This window comes from Mauremys reevesii, linkage group 12 (genome assembly GCF_016161935.1).
Source record: "Mauremys reevesii isolate NIE-2019 linkage group 12, ASM1616193v1, whole genome shotgun sequence".
Taxonomy (NCBI): domain Eukaryota; kingdom Metazoa; phylum Chordata; order Testudines; family Geoemydidae; genus Mauremys; species Mauremys reevesii.
This window is the reverse complement of record NC_052634.1, coordinates 50,595,412-50,619,174: the sequence shown is the minus strand read 5'-3', so window position 1 is coordinate 50,619,174 and position 23,763 is coordinate 50,595,412. Positions and strand designations below refer to the sequence as shown.

Below are 23,763 nucleotides of genomic sequence, written 5' to 3'. Positions count from 1 at the left end.
CTCTCCTCACCGCGCTGCCGGAGCCTCCTCGCCCGGTTTCTCAGCAGCTGACTGTGGAAGAGGTGGACGATAAGGTGCGAGGAGTTGACAACGGCCATAAGTGCAGCGATGATCACAGCGGGCTCCATGCTCGCAGTGCTGTGGCGTCCGCGCTGTAACCGACCAGAGAAGGGCGCGAACAGATTTCCCGCCGGCGCTTTCAAGGAAGAGAGGGAGGGCGTGATTGACGGTTCAATGACGACAGTTACCCAAAACCACCCTCGACACATTTTTCCCCCCAGCATGCATTGGGGGGAAATCCCACAATTCCAATGGGCAGCGGGGAGTGCGGGAACTGTGGGATAGCTTCCCACAGTGCACCGCTTCCAAAGTCGAAGCTGGCCCCGTGAATGTGGACTCAGAAGTTCGAATTTGTGTATTTAGTATGGATACACAAATTCGACTTATTAAGGTCGAATCCACAAATTCGACTTAAGTAGATTCGAAATAGTCCTGTAGTGTAGACAAGGCCTAACAAATCTCTCATTTCATTTACATAAGCCACATTACTGATTCCAGATCCCCTCTTAAGACTCCTGAATTTAACCCTGTAGGGTTCAGGTGTCATCTGAAACTGTTTTTAAACTAGTTCCTTACATTTACCATAGTTTGTAGCATCATCAATAGGCATCTCATTCAATATGTCCATAGCTCTTCCAGTCAATTTGGCTTCCAATGTGACCATTTTTTGATCACCAGGGATTTCACACAGGTGCAGAGTCTCTCAAAGGTGATGAAATATTCAGCAATATCACTGGATTCATCATACTGTGGACAAAGTCACTCCCATTTGTGTATTTTTTTGGGGGAAGTGGAGCCAGCTGCTTGTGGGTTTTGTCTCTTCCACTCCATAACAGCCAGTCCATGCTTCTGGGCCTCAATTTGGGCCTCTATTTCTCTGTCTCTTAACTCCAGGGCTCTTGTGTGAGCAGCTCCCTCCCTGGCTGCCTCTGCTTCCATAGCCCTTCTGTGCACAGGTGCCTCTGCTTCTTTGAGCTTCAATTGAAACTCCCGGTCCTTTGCCTTCTCTTCTGCTTCCAGTCTGGCCAGCTCTAGTTAAGTAGCTGCCCCACTGGTGGTCATTTTCCTGCTTTCTTGTTCTGAGACACCCGCCTCTGCAGTTCACTGAAACTGGGATGCACTCAGCTCAGGGGGCTTCTTAGTTAACAGAGACTTTCCCAGCGCCCAGTGTTCAGCCTTTCTGGGCAGCAACTTGCAACCTGTGCAGTTCCAGCTTCTTCTGCTCTTCACTCTTGATTAGTTTGCTTATTTTTCTTTCCCTATTTCCCTTACCCGAAAGAAGCAAACAGAAAATCATAAACCAGTAACCACTTTGTCTGTTCTCCAGCCACCACACCCAACTCACTACCAGTCTGTCAAAGCAATCAGCTGTGAGTCTGGAGGTCAGGACTGGGATAGCAAGGGCTGCGGGTCGGGAGTGAGGGGCACCAGCAGAGCAGTGAGTCTGGAGGTCAGGACTGGGATAGCTGGGGCTGCGGGTCGGGAGTGAGGGGCACCGGCAGTGCAGTGACTGGGGAGCTCAGCAGGGATCCCAGGGGGCTGCGGGTCGGGAGTGAGGGGCACTGGTAGAGCTGGGGGGAAACCAGGGGGGCTGCAGGTCAGGACTGAGGGGAACCAGTAGGGTTGGGGGGAACCCATGGGGCTGCGGGTCAGGAGTGAGGGGCACCAGCAGAGCTGTGAGTCTGGAGGTCAGGACTGGGATAGCAGGGGCTGCGGGTCGGGAGTGAGGGGCACCGGCAGCGCAGTGACTGGGGAGCAAAGCGGGGAGCCAAGGGGCTGTGGGTTGGGAGTGAGGGGCACCGCTAGAGCTGGGAGGAACCCAGGGGGCTGCAGGTCGGGAGTGAGGGGCACCAGCAGAGCTGGGAGTCTGGAGGTCAGGACTGGGATAGCAGGGGCTGCGGGTCGGGAGTGAGGGACACCAGCAGAGCTGTGAGTCTGGAGGTCAGGGCTGGGATAGCAGGGGCTGCGGGTCAGGAGTGAGGAGCACTGGCCGTGCAGTGACAGAGGAGCTCAGCGGGAAGCCCAGGTGTCTGCGGGTCGGGAGTGAGGGGCACCGGTAGAGCTGGGGGTGAAAACCGTGCAGTTCCGAACGTGAATAGTGACCCCGTCTCCTTCCTGCACCTGCTCTACATTGCTCCACAGCAGCTTCTCCCCCTGCAGAGTCACCCCAGCACGGCAGTGCAGCTGCCCAGGGTTCAGCAGGGGCCCCTGGCAAGGACAGTGGGTGCAGCTAACAGCCCGGTGTGCCTGGCCGTGAGGCAGCTGTAAAAAAGCAACCCCCCCCATAAGTACAGAGACTGAATTCCCCAACTTTAACATCATGACCCCCTACAGAAAGCCACACGTGTCAGTTGCATTTTCACAGGGAGATGCAAAAATCAAGTGACACCAATTTTTAAGTTGAGTAAATAAAGTTGAGGAGATAGTTATTAACCTCCCAAAAATATACTAAAGATCCCTCAACATAACACCTGAAGGTGAAATATGAACAGAGACAAACCTTGTCAGCAAAGGCTCATTTCCCAAATGATCCTCAAAATGTTACTAATTCCCACCCCTCCTCCACAGGAGCTCTGTGCAGTGTAATTGTTCTGCAGGCAGCTTCCCATTCAATGCTGTTGTGGGACATTCCCAGACCTGGAAATGTACGAACAACAGAATTTGAAGAGCAAACCTGGCTCCCTGCTCCAGGCAGGATTTGAGTGTTTTGTCCCTGTCACTTAGTCTTTGTCAATAGTACAGATGCCAGGGGCAGGACTCCAGGCTCTGCTTGAGGGATCCTGGCACAGGGGCTGGTGGGGTAGAAGGGATGGTAGATTCTCACCTGTGCTCTGGAGAGGAGGTAATAATTGAAGGGGCATTTTTGACTCCTCCTCTCTTCAGGGTCCCAGAGCTGGAATTCTACATTCCACAGGCCACATGAGGGGGTGATGCCTCTTGGTTAATGAAAACCAGCACTTCAGGTGAGGCTTGAACTCACAACCTCAGCATAGCTCCTCTCAGCACTGTCCTATAAGTACTGTGCACTAACCAACTGTGCCACTGGAGCACCTGTTGAGGATGGTGCCTGGGTTGATAAAGGCAAGGAGTGACCCCAAAACATTCTCAGTGGGGCGGATAGCGACAAGTGTTGTACTCGGTGGGGTGGATTCTTTTTAAGGGTTCCAGGCTCCATTTGACTCTTTTGTTCTTCCCTGTGTAATAACAGAGATGATTACGACTGCCTGCTTCTCCTGTCACTTTTTTTCCATCTGGGGACATATGTTAGAAAGACTTAACCTGATCTCGTCTCATTTTCAGCCTTTCAGTCAGCTCAGGGTGCAGGGAGGGGATAGCTAGGGCCTGTGTGCAGGCAGGGTGGAGCTCAGGGTGCCGGGAGGAGGGTAGCTAGGGGCTGTGTGCAGGCAGGGTGGAGCTCAGGGTGCAGGGAGGAGGGTCGCTAGGGGCTGTTTGTAGGCAGGATTGTAGATCAGGGCGCAGGCAGGGAGTACCTAGGGACTGGGTGCAGGCAGGCAGGAGGGTGGCTAGGGGCTACTCCAGAGATAGACAGAAGAAGCCTCGTGCTGCCCACAGTCCTTGCACCCAGGGCTCCCCGTGGGACAATGAGCCGCTGGGACACCAAATGGCTCCATGTCCAGGGATGTGACAGGCTGCTTCCATGAGCACAAAGCAGCAAACCCAGCAATGGCCCCAGCTCCCCATGGCGTGGAGGGCGAGCGCTGGCAGGGGAAGGCAGGGCACACAGGGCTGGCTCGGGGCTTTGCCAGCGTGAACAGTGGGGAGATGGCAGGCAGCTGGCAAAGGGGAGCCCAGGGGCAGCTGTTAGGATGTGGATTTTCACGCCTGTCTGGAAAGGCCTAGACGTTAACAATGGAGGTAGATGAGTCTCATGTAGCTAGTCACAGAGGTAGGGAAAAATAGAATCACAATCACTGTTTGCCGGTGTCAGGGCTTCTCTTACTGGGACAGTCTGAGGCCCTGCTCTTTGGCTACGCCGCAGGGGCAGCCATAGGCTGGGAAGCGAACGGTCACATCCTCACCAGTCACACTGAAATAAGGTGCTATTGGGCTGTTGGGAATACAGTCCTGTCCTGATAATGCCCAGCACCACAAGGTAAAGATGGTTAAAGAAAATTGAGCTTGGTAGCGTCCTGTCTGGCAAGAACTCACCTATCAATAGCAAGGGTGTGACACCCTCATTTCTGTGTTGTTCTAGCACTGTAGTCCCCACGTCCCTAGTGTTTGTCTGTATAATCGCTGTCTGGGTCTGTGATTGTTTCTGTCGGCTGTAGAATTAATTTTGTTGGGTGTAAACCAATGAAGGTGGTGGGACATAACTGGTTAGATAATCATGTTAGGATTGGTTAGTTACATTTCAGTAAAATGAGTGGTTAGGTCTAGCTAAGCAGAACTCAAGTTTTACTCTATAGTCTGCAGTCAGTCAGGATGTAAGGGGGGGAATTGGCATCATGTTTTGCAAAGGGGGGGAAATGGGAACAGGGACACAGGCAAGGCTCTGCGTTGTCAGAGCTGGGACGGGGACACTGAGGAAGGAAACTGGAATCGTTGCTTGCTGGAAGTTCAACCCAATAAACATCTAATTGTTTGCACCTTAGGACTTTGGGTATTGTCGCTCTCTGTTTACATGAGAAGGACCAGGGAATGGGAGGGTGAAGGGATAAGCCCCCTAACACTAGCTAACATCTAACACATTTGAACCTCTTCTTTTCACACCATTGCTCATTCTCAGGGTCTGCTTTGTCTCCAGACAGATCAATTCTCTTTCAGAACGGCCTTGCTCTTTCTGTCTGTTTCGCTCATTGAGGCGTTGGAGTAAACACTCCCCTTCCCTCTATTCTCAGACAAACACTAGTATGAACTGTTTGCTGCTGATGGGTTTAGAAAGCATTTGTGGAGTGGAAGATGCCATTTCTGGGGGATTGTTCCCAAGCTGCAGTACTTTTTGTTCAAACATCTCCCAGCTTCCTTGGCGAAAATAAGACCAAGATTTCTTTGCAATATACAAAAAGCAAGGAGCTTTTTACCCCAGATGGGACTTGAACCCACACTCCCTGATTTAAGAAGCTAATGCCATATCCATTAGACCACTGGGGCCCTAAAGAATTGTGGAAAGAGGGATGGAAATTCCCTCTCAGGATTGCAAATTCCTCACATTCACTCAGAAGCCAAATACCCCATTTAATCGCCTTACAGAACTGTCTGCATTCCCTGGCAGCGAAGCAACTGACAGAGCTGAGCACCACCTTTCTGCCAGCCATCTTTAGAGAAGAACCCCACCCTAGAGTCACCCCTCCCTCCTTCAGTACCTCCACGGCTGTGGCTCTGAGTGGCAGTAGGATGATTAGGGGGCGAATCCGGGGCTGGAAGGGGGGTAAGGTCGGCCTGTAAGGAGGAACCAGGTGGGGCAGACCCAGGGGGAGGCTGTGGGCTGCTGGTCGGTTGTCGGGATCCGAGCTCTAGATCAAAGCTGCACAGTGACCTGACACCCAGGGTTATAAGGCCGACATAGTGACCCCCTTACTGGCCTCGGTGACCCCCAAACCCTTGTTACTAAGGGCACTGAGGAGTCTCTGTCCATTAATAACTTCTGGGAGCTCCCAGCAGGCTGCGGGCGTCAGCCGCCTCCTGCCTCACAGGTTAGACTCTTGGTGCTGTGCCAGTCCCCCCTCGCTGAAGGCCCAGTGTAAGAAGAAGGAGGCCTGGTGCTGGCAGAAGAGGGTTTTGATTAATCGACCTCTGTGTGATGGGCACAGGACGCTTCCACTGTGTCCCTCTGCTGGCTTTTCTTCAGCAGTGCCTAGCGGCCCTGGCTCCAGGCTAGTGCCTGGTGAGCTCTGGCACTGGCAGGAAGCGCTGCAGGGTGCTGGGCAGCGGCCCTGGCAAACCAGCTGCTGGTAGGTGTCTCTGTGGTATCATGGGTCAGTGAGTGCAGCTGTTAATGGAAAGGAGGGGGGGTTATGCTCCCCCAGGGATGCCACTGAAGGCTCCTCATGGGCTCCTCAAGGTCTGCTGGGAGCCGTGATGTCCCCCTTTTGCCGCCTCGAAGGCTCCCTCCTGGACACAGTGGGGTCACCTGCTGGCTGGAAGAGTGTGGGGGCCGTGCCACAAAAGCCCATCTCTGAGCAGCCATGTCAGGGACTCAGGTTCAATCCAAGGATAAAACCTGGATTTTATAGCAGCTATACCATACCCTGAGCTGATTCCCAGCTTTTGGGCTCAATAGAGCCTTGCCTCTCTGTGGCGCAATGGGTCAGCGTGTTTGGCTGTTAATCAAAAGGATGGTGGTTTGAGCCCAACCAGGGACGATGCTAATCCTGTGCTGCTTCCCTGAGGTCTGTGGGGAGAGCCTTAAAGGTCCCATTTTGCTGCCTCTTGGCCTCAGTGCTTCCAGCTGCTGATCCAAAGAGCAGGCTGGATGCCATTCAGAAACCCATCTGCCAGCAGCCGTGCCGGAGGCTCAGGCTTAATCCTCAAGGCCGAGCACAAAAACTTTCAGCCGGGAACATTTCGCTCCCTTCCCGCCTCCGCCCAAGCGGCAAGGGAGAAGCGGAGGAGACAGGCCGGCTCAAAGACGCCTCCCTCCCACTTCCCTGTACGCTGTGCAAAGCTCTTGGCCTGCCTCATGCCTCGTCAGGAAAGCACGGCCATGCGGCCCAAGCCTGAGTCACGTCCGCGGCCTGGCTCTGCCAGGTTCTCATTCCGAACTGTATTCCTATGAACTTAAGCTTTTAAATAGCATCACAGTCCACTTCCTTCAGTATATCTCAATTTTTCACTTATCTGTCTAAGATTTTAAGTGTATGCTTTAACACACTATTTGTAGTGGAATAATAATTAATTCTATTTTTCAACTAAAGAGAGAAGAAAACCATAAAATGTGTATTTAGAGAGTTCAGCAGAATCTCAGAATATTAAACACATATATTTTCAATCTCTCTTAAATTGCTATTCTTTGGAACCCATGTCCCTTGTCTAACGATTTTTATGTAGGTTCGGGTGAGTCCCGAAATCATGAACTGCTAAGTACCGTTCTACTGTTTTTGATTCATATGACCGGGATTACTACACTTTATTACTCCTGCCCTATTAAGAAAGTGTTTGGGGATCCCACAGCAGCCAAAATCACCATTTGGATAAGCACCCCCATCATGCAATGCGGGGTGGGTGTAACCATGCACATCAGCAACCAAAAGCCTTTAAAACACATCACCAACAGATGGCAGGGTAGATTTCATTCTGACCCTGCTTACATCCTCCCCACAGCCAAGAGTTGGTGGTCCTGATAAATCACACTCCCTATTATACCAGCTCATTGGTATTGAATGCTGAAAGTTATGGCTAGCAAAAGTAGCCACCCATCTCTGCCCTGTAGCATCCAGCTTAGCCCTTCTTAACACATAAGTCAGTGGATTGTTCTCTGTGCATACCTGAAACTGAGCACCAGACAAGTAGTCTCGAAATTTCTCAATGATGGCCCATTTCAAGGCCAAGAACTGCAGCTGGTGGATGGGATAGTGAGTTTCGCTATCAGACAGTCCTCAGCTGGCAAAGGCCACAGATTTACATTTACCTTCCACTTCCTGGTAGGAGAGTGCTCCCAGACCCTCCAAACTGGCATCAGCATGCACGATACTGTTTGTTTGGTCAGCAAGGACTAGGACTGGCACATGAATCAGGCAAATAATGATTTCCCGTAAAGCCCTGTCACATCTCTCATCCCGCCATGTCCCCAATGGAGAGGAGAGGAGCCCCTCCCCTGTCCCAGGCCAGGCGTACCAGATCTGTGGGGGCAGATGTCCATATCCCAGCCCAGGTGAGCTGGAGCTGCTGGGGAGAGAAGTTCCTTCCTCAGCCCAAGCCCACCAGAGTTGATGTTGCAGTGGGGGAGAGGTATTTTTCACCTGGTTTTTAGATGCTTTGATGAGAGGGAGCAGAAGAAAGATTTTTCTTCTCCTTACATTTCAAATTCTCCACCCCCACCCCTAACCATTTTCTGCTCTAGCCTGATCTTTCTCTTATGTGTCCAGGGCCATCCTTACCCGTAGCCAGCTGCCTAGGGCACCACTAGGTGTGGGGGCACTGCTCTGCTGGGAGCCTGGACAGACGGGAAGCAGTGGAGCATGTAAGAGCAGGGCTGCTGGGTCCTAGAGAGAGCCGAATGCAGCACAGTCTGAGGGAGGGGATTGGCTGCTGGGGTCTCTGGGAAGGGGAGGGGTTGGGGAGGGAGCTCACCTGTGAGTGTGACTCTTTCCTCCGGCTGAGGTGAGGTGAGGAAGGCCCTGCGGCTCTGGAACCAGTATCCTCTGTTGTCCCCCATAACATCCATTCTTCTCCCACCCTGCCCCATGGAGCACCCCCTCCTTTCTGCCGACCCCTGGTATAGACTGACCATATGTTGTACTAAGATTCTCCTGCTTTTTTTTTTCCTGTGAGTCAGTATAGCTTTTGCCAGCCCAGAAGTTGGGCAGCCAATGTTTTACGTTTTCACAATGTTTTCTCCAACTTTCATAAAGTAAATACATAGTTAATATGAGTTAAAAAGCCCAGGGACACTTCCTTGTGAAGAATCTGTACAGCAGATCATGCTAGAGCTGTGAAAATGTCAGTTTTTGATGGAACTTTAGAGGCAGTGATTTATCATGTATTTTATCATATGAATGTGCTGCTATTGCTAATGTCTTTCCAAACAAAATAAGGCACAATAGGACTTCTGTAACATTTCTGTGCTACCTTAATCTAGATGAGATGATTCTGTGCTGACTTCATTTTGGTCACTTTGTGCTTTACCTAGCAATAAAACTAGGGTTATATTTTCCCACTGTTTGGAAACCCAGCTTATTAAACTGATTTTGCAGCCAAAAAAGCCAGAAAGATTGCTTTTAATTAAAAACAAATCTTTGTTTCAATACCTCTTCATATAAAATTCCAATACAATTTTGACAAATTAAAAAAATTATATTATTTGCATCATTCTGTCAAATCAGAATTTTTTCTATAGTGCTACTTCTTTAGTGCTAGTGCATCAGCATTACAGTTTGCTTCATTAAGTTAAACTGGTTTTAATAACGTGAATGTGGCAAGTTTTCCAATACTGTATGCTTATATTTGTGTTGCTAAGAGCAGATCAGGCACAGGGGCACCAGTTTCATAATCTCACCTAGGGCACCATAAATCCTAAGGACGGCCCTGCGTGCCTCAATTCTCTTTTTCCTGGCCTTGTTCCAGAGCCCTCACAGCCCAATTCTCTACCCTAACATTGAGCACTCTACTGCCCCCTGAACCTCTCATTCCAACCCCACCCCAAAGCCTGCACCCCCTAGCCAGTGCTCTCATCCCCCTGCACTCCAACTCTCTGTCCCATGTAGCCTGATTTATTAATTTGGAAAATATGATGAAAATGTAATTTATTAGCTTACATTTAATTGAGTTATAAAGTTACAGTTGCATTACTGCTATTCAAAAGATACATATGGCATTATATGCAACAAAGTTTTGGTTAATATACTCACACCCTTCCTTGATAACCTGGTGGTAAGAGACACAGGACCAGCCTTGCAGTTCAGGTTTTCAATTCTTGAGTGAAAGATGCAGTGCTTTGAAAAAGCTAATGTTACTTAGGGTTTACTTGACTAGGTTAAACTTAAAATCAAATCCTAATAAACAAAGAATAAAAACTTAGGGAAACCGAGCTTAGCCGAGTTACTTTGAAACTTAAAGTTTAAGAACAAGTACAGCCTACTGATAGTAGATAGAGAGTGGAGGAAGTAAGTCAGAATGACAGAGCGATGTGCTCTAGCGAGGTGGGTTACCTCTTTTATAGGGCACAAGCGCCGGAAATCCTTCCTCCTATGCCCAAATTTCATTCCTTACCCACAAAACATTAGGGTACGCTTACTTCATAGGCTAGTATGTTTGTGCGTGTTGATGACATGTACATATGCACATAAGTTCCCTTGTGGTGTACCTGTTAATTCTGTGGGTACAACACTGAAAAACCCCTTATGCCATTCTCCATTGTCGATTGGTCTAGGTAAAGGTCTTAGACAGGCGTGGGTACTTCTCTATTTAAGTAACAAGATAAAGGTCAATTTTCCTTTCTGAGTAAAAGGTCACACTATAGAGATGCTCACTTTGCCTTAGCTTAACATACAGGATAGGGCCTGTAGGTCCTCATAAGTCATGTGCCCCAACCCCCTAATCATTTTGATTGCCCTGTGCTGGACTCTCTCCAGTTTGTCCACGTCCCTTCTCATGTGGGTCCCAACCCCAAAAGTACTCACATTTCACCCCAATGGCCCCAAAATGTACATAGGGTGCTGCCATGGTCAAGTCGCCCTTGAGCCTGCTGGCAGAGAACAAGGTGAAAATTAGCCAGGACGTCGCTCAGTCAATTCCCTCTGCTCCCAGCAGATGGTATCGGAAAGCTCCAAGATGGCTCACTTCCCTTTCTCGCATCAGCTTCAGGCCCCAGGGTTACAAATGCACAAACCAGTTGGGATTCTCCCCTGGGCTCAGGGGGTGGGGCTGCTCTGAGGCGATGGACTTGCACACTTGGGATATTAGTACAAAGATACAATTTCAATTTCTCATAGAGAAAACTGAGGGCAAATTATATTTGGTAAAAATCTTATTTAGTGAAAGGAAAGCTGCAGTGACAGCCTGGTTACTGGGGTGCAAAACACTTTCCTCCTGGGAGAAACAAGAAGTTAGAATTAGAAATTTACATCATTTGTTCCAATGTTGGCACAGGTTTAATTTTGCTTCTGTGTAGGTTTGTTTCAGGCTGTGACTCTTTGGGTTTATTGGGTTGTTTTGTTTTTTTAAGTTGGAATGGAGCTTTTAATTGACATTTGCTGGATTCGAATGGCTGACCTGCAACACCAGTTTTGACATAGTTCTGCATATTTTATACAGATTTGGCCAGTATTCAAGGATTCGATTCCTTTATAGGAGGTTTTAGTGGTCAGGCTTATTTATTTTATGTTATTTTCTCATCCTGCTGTAGCACACCTTTTTGATAAAATGTTGAAATTATTAATTTATGGTATTTGTTAGTTTTTATTTTTAAAAACAAAGTTTTTCTTAGTGTTTGGGTTTTAAATTAAGCATTCTTTTTGGTTTCAATTATTTATTTTGGCTTTGGTTATTGATGGGCTCTTTAAAAACTTTGTATTTAATACTAAAATTTGGACAGATTTAGATTATTTAAAGTAAACCCTGTTTACTATTTTATTTTAATAAAGGTTGTATTGCTCTAAACCCTGGCCAGGGGGAGAGGAGATGAGCCTGGCCTTTAACTGGGAAGGAGCAGAGGCATGGGAGGCATGGCCCCCGTGAAGGGTGGGGCCAGGTGATGGGGGGGCACAGCCCCTCCAATTTTTGTCTAGCCCACCTCAGTCCCCCACCAAACGAGAAGAGTCTGATGCCACCTGCTGGTCACTGGGTGTCACTGCTGCTCCATGGGAAACATGCTCTGTGCATTACCCAGATTGGTGGGAAACACACTCTGTGCATTACCGTGACTGGTCCGTGCGTGTCACTGCTCCTAGAAGGCAGATACACGCTGTGCATTATGCCACTGGGTGTCACTGCTGCGCCAAGGGAGACATAAGAACGGCCAGGTTGGTTCAGACGCAAAGTCCATCTAGCCCAGTATCCTCCTGTCTTCTGACAGCGGCCAGTGCCAGGTGCCCCAGAGGGAATGAACAGAGCAGGGAATCATCAAGTGATCCATCCCCTGCCACCCATTCCCACCTTCTGGCAAACAGAGGCTACAGGCACCATCCCTGCCCACCCTGGCTAATAGCCCTTGATGGACCTGTCCTCTGTTCATTTATCTAGTTCTTTTTTTGAACCCTGTTATACTCTTGGCCTTCACAACAGCCTCTGGCAAGGAGTTCCACAGGTTGACTATGCAACTGCCCAGAGTTTACCCCCCCCACCCCAGGTTGTATATGGAAAAGAGGATGAGGGCCGTCCTGCCTCACTCTGTTCCTGCCATTTTGGGTCAACAAATAAGTCACATGGGAAAGACAGCTCCCATCTCCCATCCTTATAGATCAAGGGGGCCAACTAGGGGGAGAAGCCCAGCTCAAAATCAGGTACCTGCCTCAGGTAAAGGTGCTGCTGCCCCAGAGGACAAGCTGCCCCTGCACAAAGAAGGCTCAAAGGACCTGCCAAAGCCTGAGATTGAACCAGGGACCTTTAGATCTTCAGTCTCATGCTCTCCCAACTGAGCTACTTTGGCAGCTGTGTGGCAGCATTTTGGCCTGTTGCTTCTCTGCCTGGGAGGTTTTTGCAGCAGTTGCACACAAAAAGGACGTCATTGTGAGCGGCCCATGAAGACAAGACTCGCTTTTGCCTGCCTTGCTCAGCTTGACTTGCTGCCTCACCCCGTTCCTGCCCTAGTGCCCGGGTTGACCTGGTGGTGGAAGGGGACTGGGGGCCAGTGGTGCGGGGAGGAAGTTGAGCTGGACCCTGAGCTAGACTAGACCCTGGTGGTGAGAGTCTGGCCACCACTTGCTGCCCCACCCTGTTGTCCTGGCTTCCCCCACTGGGCGTCATTTCGGGAGGGAAGTGGGGCTTCTGCCTCCCCTCCCCGATTTTCACACCACAGAGGAGTGCGAACAGGAAAACGAACGGCTGCTCCACACCCCCACTGGAGGAACCCGGCGCCCTTAGCTGCTTCCCCTGCTCCCCCCCAGCTGTGCTACTGAGTGGAAGCGTCCTGTGCCCATCACACAGAGGTCGATTAATCAAAACCCTCTTCTGCCAGCACCAGGCCTCCTGCTTCTTACACTGGGCCTGCAAGCGAGGGGGCGGCTGGCACAGCGCCAAGAGTCTAACCTGTGTGGCAGGAAGCGGCTGACGCCCGCAGCCTGCTGGGGAGCTCCCAGAAGTTATTAAGGGACAGAGACTCCTCAATGCCCTTAGTAACAAGGGTTTGGGGGTCACCGAGGCCAGTAAGGGGGTCACTGTGTCGGCCTTATAACCCTGGGTGTCAGGTCACTGTGCAGCTTTGATCTAGAGCTCGGATCCCAACAACTGACCAGAAGCCCACAGCCTCCCCCTGGGTCTGCCCCACCTGGTTACTCCTTACAGGCCGACCTTACCCCCCTTCCAGCCCCGGATTCACCCCCTAATCATCCTACTGCCGCTCAGAGCCACAGCCGTGGAGGTGCTGAAGGAGGGAGGGGTGACTCTAGGGTGGGGTTCTTCTCTAACGATGGCTGGCAGAAAGGTGGTGCTCAGCTCTGTCAGCCACCTGCCCAGGTGCCTCGCTGCCAGGGGATGCAGACGTTTCTGTAAGGCCATTAAATGGGTATTTGGCTTCTGAATGAATGTGAGGAATGTGCAATCCTGAGAGGGAATTTCCATCCTTCTTTTTACTGCTTTTCAGGGCCCCATTGGCCTAATGGATAAGGCATTGGCTTCCTAAGCCAGAGATTGTGGGTTCAAGTCCCATCTGGGGTGGAAAAACTCCTTCCTTCTTGTATATTGCAACAAAGCCTTGGTGTTATGTTCCCCGAGGACGCTGGGAGACGTTTGAACCCAAAGTACTGGATCTTGGGAGCAATCCCCCAGAAACAGCATCTTCCACTTGACCAATGCTTTCTAGACCCATCAGTAGCAAACACTTAATACTAGTGTTTGCCTGAGAATAGAAGGAAGGGGAGTGTTTACTCCAAACACCTCAGTCAGTGAAACAGAAAGAAGGAGCAAGGCTGTCCTGAAAGAGAATGGATCTGTCTGGAGACAAAGCAGAACCTGAGAATGAGCAACAGTGTGAAAAGAAGAACTTCAAATGTGTGTTTGGTGTTAGATAGGTTGGTCTGACAAATTTCAAGAAAATACCAATGCTCGTAGACTGATGCAGACACTGGCTGCTACTGATCTTTTACTGAGAGTTCATTGAGAAATATTTTCCTTAACTATGTTATGGAATATTAGGTGGGCTATGAAGGCACCATTCCTCCTGCTTTCGCCCTTCGAGACAACACGGCTACATGGCATGCGGCCAATGCTCACCTTCCAGTCAACTGCTAGAGAAGACAACACAGACAGGGATGGCAGCAGGGCAGACTGGAGCTCCGCGGAGATGGTGGGACCAGGTCTCATCAATGGGGAGGTGGCCACCCCAGCATGCACAAGGCTGAGCCAGTAAGTGCGGCATGTGCTCCACGGTGCCCCTACTCCCTGCATGTGGTGGTGGAGGGCAGTTTCTGAGTTCGGTTGGTTTGGGAAATGTAGGGCTTGGCTACACTTGCAGACGTAGAGCGCTGGGAGTTAAACCACAGCAGGGAAACCGCTGCCGTGTGTTCACACTGACAGCTGCAAGCGCACTGGAGTGGCCACACTAGCAGCTCTTGCAATGCCACAGAGAGCAGTGCAGTGTGTTAGCTATCCCAGTGTGCAAGTGGCTGCAACGTGCTTTTCAAATGGGGGGCGGGGGTGGAGTGTGACAGGGAGTGTGTTGTGTGTACGTGGGGGGAGCGACAGTGTGGTTGGGGGGCTGAGAGTGTGTCAGCATGCTGTCTTGTGTGTTTGGACAGCAGCAGACCCCCACCTCCCCTCATACACACTCACAACAGCAGCATTCCACACTAATGGTTGCTTTGTCCCAGAGCAGATAAGCAGCCAGCTGTCAGAAACGGAGCTTTGAAAGGGGATATCCGCATGCCTGCAGCCGATTTCAAAACAATGACCAGAGTGGGCACTTGACTTCAGGGGATTATGGGACATTTCCTGAGGCCAAACACAGTGCAGTGATGCAACACATCATCCACACTGATGCCCGGGTATTTCAGCAAGGCTCAGCAAGCTTTATACTTCTCATGGAGGTGGATTACCAGGAGCGCTCCACCTACAGAGCCCAGGTGCTCCATGTGCCTTGCGAGTGTGGACACCTCAGGAGTTAGGGCACCCGGGGCTGCTTTAATGGGCTCTAACTTGCAAGTGTAGCCAAGCCCTTAGACTATGTCACTTGTGTGACTACTTGTGCTATTGTAATAAATACAATAGACGTGCAATGGTCAGAAATTGCACCAGCATAGAAGTATATTAAAGGGAAACCCTAAGGAAATTAAGAGTTTAAATTATCCTCCACATGTCCCGTGTCCCACTAAAATGAATCCAACCCACAGGGCATGTGGGCAGAAGTATCGGTGTCAGGATGCTACATTGTTAGCACAGTAAGGCCATGGCTACACTTGCAAATTTGCAGCGCTGCAGCAGGGTGTGAAAACACACCCTCTCCAGCGCTGCATATTGTGGCGCTGCAAAGCGCCAGTGTGGTCAAAGCCCCAGCGCTGGGAGCCGCGCTCCCAGCGCTGTCCGTTATTCCGCACAGGGAGGTGGAGTACGGACAGCGCTGGGAGAGCTCTCTCCCAGCACTGGTGCTTTGACTACACTTAGCGCTTCAAAGCGCTGCCGCAGTGCTTTGAGGTGCTAAGTGTAGCCACAGCCTAAATGAAGCTGCAAAATAAATGATGTTTAAATGACCTCACTCTATTTTTTACAATTCGGTATTAAGAGGTAATAGATACAGATGTGCACCAGGCAGGGTCGTTTGGAGGATGAAGCCTTTATGCTTCCATCTCCCACCACTGTCAAGTTTTAGCCAATTAGGACAAGTCAGCAAATAAGAACAACCTCAGGTCTCAGTAACTGCTACAGGTAGCAAAGTCCTACAGGGAGCAGTTTCTGGCACTACACCTGTGCAGCTCTGCTCCCCGGCTCTTCTCAGGCTCCTGCTCTCTCCTTAGCTCTGCCCCACTCTGGCCCAGGCAGTTCCAGTTCCCACGGAGGATGGGACCCCCTGGCCTGGTGACTCCCTCATTACACTGCCTGGCCTGTCAGTGCGGCTAACTTGGAGATTTGGCCTCTCCCCTTTTTCACCTGGCCCCAGCCTGTGTGTGTTTTCCCATTTGGAGGCATTTGGAAGTTTGGAAGGGGAGCCGAAAGAGGAGTCTTTTCACAAGCAAGTTGGTTTTGTGCACAGGTAGGGCCCTTGGCCGTAAAGCTTAGCTCCATCAGTGCGTCTGCATGGGGTTCCTCCAGTGCCTCAAGAGCCCGTTCTAAACTCTCGGTGTGGGCATTTGGCTTCCGCCAGTCAGAGTGCCGTGCCTGCGTCTTCCCAGTGCCGGCTCCCGTGAGGCGCGCATAACTTGGGAGGAAAGGGGTAGAAGAGAAAGCAAGTGAAGCTGACTTCAGTGGTGGTGCCCCTGGGTGGAGTGGTCCTCCTGCTCCTTCCTGTCGGAGGGGTGGGCTCGAGTGTGGGCTTGGGGGTCTGGTTGTGGGCTGTGGGAGGATGGTGTCCAGGGAAGTCCCAAAGGTCACCCTGCGCTGGCCGAGTGTGAAGCCTCTCCCCTAGGTTGGGGTGCCGAGTATTAAGCCTTCCTCTGTGGCTTGGGCTGGGGAGCGTGATCCGGCGTCAGGTCCATTTGGGTGGAGCTGGCGGCCGGCAAGAATTCGGGCCATCAGGTCAACCCTCTGTGGACAATGGGGGCGAGCCGGCAGGCCTGCGATTTTGGCTTCGCGGGCAGGCAGCTCAAGCTTGGCCTCCTATGAGCCTGGAAGGGAGACGGCCGGGCTTACCCGTCTCCAAGTTCCTCTCAGGCAGCAGCTGGAGCAAGGAGCCCAGGAGGCTTCCGAGCCTCGTCCTGCCCGGCGCCTGCGCCCAGCAGGGCTCTTGCCCACTCCTGGCCCACCTGGTTTTGGCCTCTGCCACCCCTAGCAGTCAGCCGAAAGAGGAGAAACCACCCTCTCACCCACCCACCACTACAGTGGCCAGCATAGGGCTTGAACCCATGACCTTGGCGTTATTAGCACCATGCTCTAACCAGCTGAGCTAGCCGGCCTGCAAAAAGGCTTCTCTTGCCTGACCCTTTTGGAAGGAGTCACTGGCTGGCGCGGGGAACAATGTGGCCTCCGTTATCGAATGGATGGATCAAGACACTGTCAGCCAAGGTAGGGGAATTAGCTCAAGTGGTAGAGCGCTTGCTTCGCATGCGAAAGGCAGCGGGATGAATGCCCGCATTCTCCAGCAGCAAGGCAGCTGCCGGACATTCTTTTAGAAGCCATGGACAGTCAGCTGGCTCAGCTCCTCCAGTGGCCTCCATCCCTCTCCCCGCTTGGCCTCCCCAAAAGCCAGCCCTTGCGGAGCACAAAGCTCTTCCTCCCCAGTCCTTCTCCCCATTGCGCTGACTGGGAGGCTGGAGACAGCTGGGGGAAGTTAGCTCAAATGGGAGAAGTAGTCAGACCCATACACACATTCTCCAGCCTGCTCTGCTCTGCTCTGCTGTGCTCTGCTGGGCTGGGCTCTAGTGGGGGACCTGCACCTTTCTTTCTGAGCTCTCACTGGAGCACAATCCCTTTCCTCCTCCCTCCCTGCTAGTCTACGCCAAGCTCATTGGCCGGGAGGGAGAGCCACTCAAATACAGAATTACTCACATCCCAGGGGTCCATGAAGGGAATGAGGAGATGGGCGGGGTGGCATGCGATACCAGCTCAGCTGAGACCGTGAGACCTCGCAGCCTCCTGATCTCAGGCAGCATGGCAGCCGTGGAGCAGAGCAGAGCACGCAGACAGCTTGGAGACAGCCAAAGCGGGGAAGGGCTGCGTTGGTCTGGAAGAGGGAGTCGGTGGCTGTCTATCCTGGCAGAGGCAGGGTCATTTTGCTGTATGCTGGGCCAGGGCCAGGGAGCCTGCTAAAGTTGCTGAGCTGGGCCTGCTTCTGGCTTTGCTTGGGTTAGAGGAAAGTGGTGAAGATAAGAACGGCCCTCCTGGGTGAGACCCATGGTCCATCTAGGCCACTATCACGTCTTCTGACAGTAACCGATGCCAGGCGCTTCAGAGGCAATGGCCAGAGCAGGCAATCGTCAAGTGATCTATCCCTGCGTTGTCTTCTGAAGTTTGGTGCTTGTTTCAGGGGCTAACTCTCAGCCCAGACACACTCCAGGGAGGGAACATTGGTGTTTGTGCCGAGGAGCGTGGCTGGGACTCGGACCCCCTTCCCCAGCTCTGGGTAGTGCCCCCCTCCCCATTTCAGGCTGTGTTCTGCTTAAGGCCACAGAGCCCTTGCCTTTCTTTGCCCGGTGCCTGAGAGTCAGGCCAGCTGCGGGGAATTAGCTCAAGCGGCAGAGCGCTCGCTTTGCATGCGAGAGGTAGTGGGGGGCGATGCCCGCATTCTCCGAGCCTGTCGACTAAGGGCTCCTGATGAGCGTGGTGGACGGGAGAGCCGGCCATCTGACTTTTGGTCTTGCTGCCCATAGCGGTCAGGCCGAAAAATCAAAATCCATCCTCCCCAGGCCCACAGCCACCCAGGGGCTCCTCTGCACCAGGGCCGGCTTTATGAAGCGCGGGGCTTGTACTCACCGGGTGGTGCTCCGAGTCTTCGGCGGCAGGTCCTTCGCTCACTCCAGGTCTTTGGTGGCACTGAAGGATCCGCCGCCGAAGTGCCGCCGAAGACCCAGAGCACCGCCAAGTGAGTAAAAATTAAAAAGGCGCCTCTAGCCAGGGAAGCGATTCTCACTGGACGTGGGGGCCGTCTTAGGCGTGGGGCCCGATTCGGAGGAATTGGTGGAATAGGCCTAAAGCCGGCCCTGCTCTGCACCATCTTGCCTGAGCGAGTGGAAGTGGAGCCTGGAACTGAGCTGAGGCGCTGAGGGTTATTTGCTCTGCGCGCTTCACACGGAGGTAAAAACACGGGGCACAGATCTTTGAGCACAACCCTTGTCCTGAGGAATGGAGGGGGCTGCACAAAGAGAGACCGGCTCTCCCTGGCGGGGCTGCAGTGGCTCTTCACAGGGTCAGTCCCACTGGCAATTCGTATCAGCGTTTTGAATGCCTCCTTTTCTGGCCTGGCTCCCCTCCCTTTAGGGAGACTGGCGGCCCCAAACGTCCCAGAAACCATCATAGCGAGGCCAACCTCAGCACAGACACCTGCTCAGCACCCCGGGGTGCAGCCCTGAACTCCGGCAATCAGCTACGCTCAGCTGCCCACCCAACAAGCGTTACACACAGGAGCCTTCGTGCCCCGCGTGTTCAGGTCCCTCCCAGCGCCAGCTTTAAACTCCGCTGCTCAGTTCTAAGCTTTGGCCACACGGGGGCAGCCTGGAGCTCAGCCAACGCCTCCCGGTGCTGGTTGCGTTTCCCGCTCCTCGTGGCAGGTTCACACCCCGCAGGCAGATCTCTGAATCGGAGCCGAACCGTTCCCCAAATCCAGCGCTTTAGCAGCAGCTTTGCTAGGAAAGTGCTGACGTCCCCAAGTAAAGTAAGAGCCAGAGCGCTGTGTCCAGGACCTTCTATTGGGCCCCTCACCGTGGTGTCTGTCAGGCACAAGGAGAAACCAGGGAAATGTTCTCATGGCATTTAAGGGCAGAAGGGGCCATTAGCTCAGCTAGTCTGACCCCCGAATAACACAGAATTACACCATGACACACACTGATCCCACAGACCTTAGATAGATCAAAGCGTTTCAGCCCTCAGGAAGGAGGCTAAACTGGGTGCCAGAGGCAGCGAACAAGGGGCCCCCAAGGCAATGGCAGGGAACTGACGAGGTGAAATGTGCCCAGATGATCCCAGCAGGCGACCCACCCCCATGCTACAGATGTGGGAGTCCCTGTTCCTCCTGCCCTTAAGAATCTCTGGTGGTAAGTGGGTCCCCCCAGTTCCCCAGATAAGAATCCTCCATGTGGTTTCCCTGGCTTCACCTCCAAATAAGAACATTGTGTGGAGGGGGTGGGAGGAAGGTTCTCTGGCAGATCTGTAAAGGGGGACTGTGTCTCCCTGTCTGGCCCAGGCTCCTTGGAGGAAGTAATCTCAGTGTGTCTGGCTGTCTCCATTCCTCCCACCCATAAGAATCCCTGGTGTGTGGGTGCACCCTAGACCATTAAGGATCTCTGGTGGGTGGGTGTCTCTCTCCCCCTAGTCAGGCGCTCTGGGGCGTGCCTGTATAAAAAGAGACTTTGACTCACCCAGGCTGGGCTGCCATCATGGAACAGACCAGGTCCTTCTGTGGAGGGTTTGCGTTCCTCCAATGATGTGATCTCAGTGTGTGTGGGTGTCCCTGTCCCTTCAACCCTTAACAATCCCTGGTGCGTGGGTGCGCTGGGCCCCATTACAATCCCCTCTGTCTTACCCCCCATGAGGGATCCGGTGGATGTGGGTGTTCTCCACGCTACTGGGGGCGTCTGGTGCCCCTGTCGCTCCTGGTTAATAGTGGAGTGTGTGGGTGTCCCCCCGCCCAATAAGGATCCGTGTTGTGCGGATGCCCCCGTTCTTCTCATTAAGAATGGTGCAACGGAGCATATGGGTGTGTCCCCCACCCCATGAACTAGCTCCCATGTGTGGTTCCCCTGCCCCCATCCAGGCTCTGTGGGTGTCACTGTTCCGCTTTTCAAGACCCGTGTTGCAGGGGGCGTCCCTCCCCCCAAGTCAGAATACCCAGCATGTGGGTGCTCCCATCCCCCCTCCAGGCTCTGCGGGGTAGGGGTGTCTTAAAAGAGACCGTGTCTCACTGTCTTGCCCAGGCTACGCTGTAGGGGCTATTCACAGGCACAACCCCACTACTGATCGGCACAGGAGTTTTGACCTGCTCTGTTTCCGACCTGGGCCGGTTCACCCCTCCTTAGGCAACCTGGAGACCCTGAGCTTCCCCGGGATCACCATATTGATGCTGAACGTAATGCAGACACCCGATCGGCACAGCCCCCTGCAGCCCAGAACTCCTGAGCGCAAGCGATCCGCCAGCCTCAGCCTCCCCAGGAGCTGGGATCACAGGCACCAGCCAGGGAGCCCGGCTTATTTTGCTGCCTGGCAGCTGGAGCTTTAAACTCTGCTTGTGAGCTCTGTGCCTTGGTCAGATGGGGACAGCCTGGAACTGGGAAATGCTCCTGGTTCCCCCGCCCCCGTCTCATGTCGGGGTGCAGGCGCCGCTGTCCTCCCAGGTAAGATCCCGGATGTTTCGGTGCCCCCCATCCCCCATCCAGGAGCCCAGGTGTCCGGGTACCTCTGCCCCCCATACAGAATCCTGGATGTGTGGGTGTCCGTCCCTCTGCAGAGGATCCCGGAGTGTGGATGCCCTTGTCCCTCTCTAGAAGATCCTGGGTGTGTGGGTGCCACTCTCCCCCCCGTAGATCTCTGGTGGGTGGGTCCCCAGGGTGTGAGCGCTCCCATTCCCCGATACAGGCTGGGGGAGGGGGGGGTATAACTGGCTCTCCCTGTCCTGCCCAGGCGGTGCTACAGCAGCTGTTCACAGGGGCAGCAACCCCACTGTCACCCTGCAGCTTTAACTTGCTCCAGGGGTGACCTGCTTCACCCTCCTGTGGGAGCCTGGGGACCCCGAACTTCCCAGAGTCACCTGATTGATGCCGAGCTTAGCACAGACACCGGCTCAGCATGGCAGGTTGCAGCCCTGACCATAGGCGGCAGGTTTGTATAATTTTGGTGGGGCCCAAAATGGTGGTGCCCCCCACTCCCGCCCTGTAAGCCGATATAAAATGAAGCTACAACACGTCAGTACCACAAGATTACAAGGTTGGAGAAGGGTAGGGGTTCCAGGGGCCAGTCAAGGGACAAGGAGCAGGGGGTTGGATGGGGCAGAGGTTTGGAGGGCAGTCAGGGGACAGGCAGCAATTGGATAGGCATGGGAGTCCAGGGGTTTATCAGGGGACAGGTAGGGGTGGGGTCCTGGGGAAAGTTGGGTGGGGTCTCAGGAGGGCAGTTGGGGTCAAGGAGAAGGGAGGCTTAGATAGGGGCTGGGGTCCCAAGGGGCAGTTAGGGGCAGGGGTCTCGGGAGTGGGTACCGGGGGACAAGGACCAGTGGTCCTTAGATAGGGGTGGGGTCCTGGGGGCAGTTGGGGCAGGGGTCTGGGGAGGGGGCAATCAGCGGCCAGGGGCTGGGATTCAAAGGGCTCTGAGCTGCTGGCAGCCGCTGGGAGCCCTGAGCCCTTTAAATCCCAGCCGCCGCGGCTGGGATTCAAAGAGCTCTGGGCTCTCTGCCCCTGCAGGCAGCCCAGAGCCCTCCGATTCCCAGCTGCGGCTGAGATTTAAAGGGCTCTGGGCTCCCCACGGTTGCAGGCAGCCCAGAGCCCTCCGATTCCCAGCTGCGGCTGGGATTTAAAAGGCTCTGGGCTCCCAGCCCAGAGCCTCTGATTCCCAGCCGCGGCTGAGATTTAAAGGGCTCTGGGCTCCCGAGGCAGCCCAGAGCCTCTGATTCCCAGCCGTGGCTGGGATTCTCTGGGCTCCCGCAGGCAGCCCAGAGCCCTCTGATTCCCTCTGGGCTCCGCAGGCAGCCCAGAGCCCTCTGATTCCCCGCCGCGGCTGAGATTTAGGCAGCCCAGAGCCCTCTGATTCCCCGCCGCGGCTGGGATTTAAAGGGCTCTGGGCTCCCCGCGGTTGCAGGCAGCCCAGAGCCCTCTGATTCCCAGCCGCGGCTGGGATTTAAAGGGCTCTGGGCTCCCCGCGGTTGCAGGCAGCCCAGAGCCCTCCGATTCACGGCTGCGGCTGGGATTTAAAAGGCTCTGGGCTCCCCGCGGTTGCAGGCAGCCCAGAGCCCTCTGATTCCCAGCCACAGCTGGGATTTAAAGGGGCAAAACCTAGCTCCAAATATTGGTGGAGGAGAGCCCCTGATTTTGAATATTCTTGGGGCTTTAGCTCCACGAGCCCATATAAGTTGGCGCCCATGGCCTGACCCTGACAACCAGCTTCCTCCGCCTCCTGCTGCACAGCGAGGATCCCACGCGAGAGCCTTTGTGCCCCACGTGTCCAGCCAGGTCCGTTCCAGCTCCAGCTTTCAACTCTGCTTGTGAGCTCCCTCCGGCCACACGGGGCAGCACTAATGGCCTCATCTAAATTTGACCCTTCAGACCGCAGATTATAACCCAGCGGGCAGATTATAGCCCAGGAAGCCAAATCCTTCCCCAAACTGACCGTTGAAGCAGAAGCTCCCCTTGGAAAGATCAGGATTTTTGCCTTTAAAAACAAGGAAAATGTGCATTGGTCTCTTCTGTCTACAGCGAGAGATTGAAGAAACTCAATTGATTTCATTGACTGGAGGTTAAGAGGGGATTTAGTCACTGATTTTAAATACACAGTTTTAAAAATTCCCAGAGGGGGGAATATCTGATTTGAAAGGGTTCTTTAATTCACCAGACAAAGGTTGAACACGACCCCCTTGGTTTGCAGTCAATGTCACAAAACGCCAACTGGAAATTACCATTTTTTAACCGTGAGGCTAATTATCTAGTGGAACAAGTTCTGTGCAGGAATTGGTTAAATCCCCATCACTGCCCTGTGTAAATCAAGACCGCAGCTCTTGCTGCAAGACACCTGGTGTGTGAGTGTCCCTGTTCCCCCTTCAGAATCTCTGGTACATGGTGCTTCCCTCCTCCCAGTTCAAGATCCCCATCATGTGGGTGCTCCCATCCAGGATCTCTGGTGGGTGTCTCTGTCCCCCACCCCATGAACTAGCTCCCGTGTGTGGTTTCCCTGCCTGCCCCCATCCAGGATCTGTGGGTGTCTCTGTTCCCCTTTTCAAGATATGTGTTGCTTGGGTGCGTCCCTCACCCCAATACAGAATCCCCATCGTGTGGGTGCTCCCATCCCCCCCTCCAGGCTCTGCGGGGGGTGTCTGTATACAAAGAGACCGTGTCTCACTGTCTTGCCCAGGCTATGCTGCAG

At 53.2% G+C, this 23,763-nt stretch overlaps 3 non-coding genes across 3 annotated transcripts; 1 reads left to right on the top strand and 2 right to left on the bottom strand.

The window, feature by feature from the left end:
* Nucleotides 1-3,015: 3,015 nt before the first annotated feature.
* TRNAI-UAU lies at nucleotides 3,016-3,109 on the bottom strand. The gene is made up of 2 exons: nucleotides 3,072-3,109; nucleotides 3,016-3,051 (listed from the first exon to the last, which is right to left on the bottom strand). It is a non-coding gene; the product is annotated as a tRNA-Ile (tRNA).
* A 10,372-nt stretch (nucleotides 3,110-13,481) lies between these two features.
* Nucleotides 13,482-13,554, top strand: TRNAR-CCU. The gene has a single exon. It is a non-coding gene; the product is annotated as a tRNA-Arg (tRNA).
* Nucleotides 13,555-16,866: 3,312 nt separating this feature from the next.
* On the bottom strand, nucleotides 16,867-16,940 carry TRNAI-AAU. Its single transcript has one exon. It is a non-coding gene; the product is annotated as a tRNA-Ile (tRNA).
* Nucleotides 16,941-23,763: the final 6,823 nt, after the last annotated feature.